We start from the raw sequence: 1,171 nt of genomic DNA on the forward strand, positions 1-1,171 counted from the left end.
CCTGCAGGCGGGAAGGCTGTCCACGCGTGACCGTCCAGGACTTCGGGGCGTCCGGCTCCGTTCCCGGGGCTCAGCCAGGGCAGGTCTAGTTCTTAGTGACCCCTCGTCAGGGTGGGAGAGAACGGGAAACGCCCGCGTGGAAGCTGAGGCAGATACGGGTGGACGGGAAGCTCGAGACTGCGTCCAGTTCCAGGCACGTGCACCTCCGCCGTGAGCAGGCGGAGCCGCAGCCACACTGGTTAGTTCTCCGAAGACGACTTGTGCGTCACCCCTGCTGCCAGAGGTCACCGGCTCGCTCGCCGCTGGCTGGCTGCTCGCGTGCGCTCAGCGGGGCTGCGATGCCACGGAGCGTCTTCTAGGCTGTGTGGTGGGACCTTTTAAAGCTGAGGACTCGCCATCGACTGCGCCGCGGTGTCGGTAGATCTGGGTGAACCCTCTGTCCTCAAGGCCCCGATCTCTGGAGAGGCCTGGCCCTGCTGGGACCGGCCACCCCCCCTCCCCTCCCCCCCGCGAGGCAGGGCCAGGTGTGTCCAGAGGGCCTGTTGGCCCCTGAGTCGGCCTCACTCCTTCAGCATGTGGTCGCGGTCCTGGCTCCCTCGGGGCTGCCCTGCACCCACCGCACAGCGGGCTTCTTGGGAGCGTCGTGGTGGCGCCAGGCCCCTCCTGGGCCTCCTGCAGCCGACCCTGGAGCGAATACCGCGGCCTCCCCACGGCCCTCCCCCCGAAACGCCAGGGGAAGGAACAGAGCTCCCCATGTTCACAAGAAGCCGGCCCAGCACGGCGCGTGGGAGCTGGCACTGGTCACGGCTGCGCCCATGTTCCCGTTGGGGCCCTGCCCTCACTGGGAGCCACAGCAGCAAGGCCTCCCTCGCTGACCCCTCCGTGGGTGAAACGTCTGGAAGGGCATTGAGAGGGGCCAGGCCTGTGGCTGTCCCCAGCTCGGCCGTGGCCAGCACTGCACTCGGGGTCGGTCGGCATGTGTTTGCTCAGCCTCCGTGCTGAGTGCTGAGGGTGTTAAGAAATAATCACAGTGAAGGACCCGATCCCTGCCCTGAAGGGTGCAGCTGGCAAGACGGGCTGTCCATCGGCCACTGGCCGGGCAGAGCTGGCTGCTGGTGGCGGCTGGCGGGTGTGGGGGGGTTGGAGTATGTGGGACCCCGTGGAGGGGCTG

General features: G+C 68.0%; 1 protein-coding gene across 1 annotated transcript in view; it reads left to right on the forward strand.

The window, feature by feature from the left end:
- LOC102245431 (chromosome unknown open reading frame, human C1orf159) overlaps positions 1-1,171 on the forward strand; it is a 10,384-nt gene that overhangs the window by 5,633 nt on the left and 3,580 nt on the right. The window lies entirely within an intron of this gene.

Source organism: Myotis brandtii, unplaced genomic scaffold (genome assembly GCF_000412655.1).
Source record: "Myotis brandtii unplaced genomic scaffold, ASM41265v1 scaffold334, whole genome shotgun sequence".
NCBI lineage: Eukaryota > Metazoa > Chordata > Mammalia > Chiroptera > Vespertilionidae > Myotis > Myotis brandtii.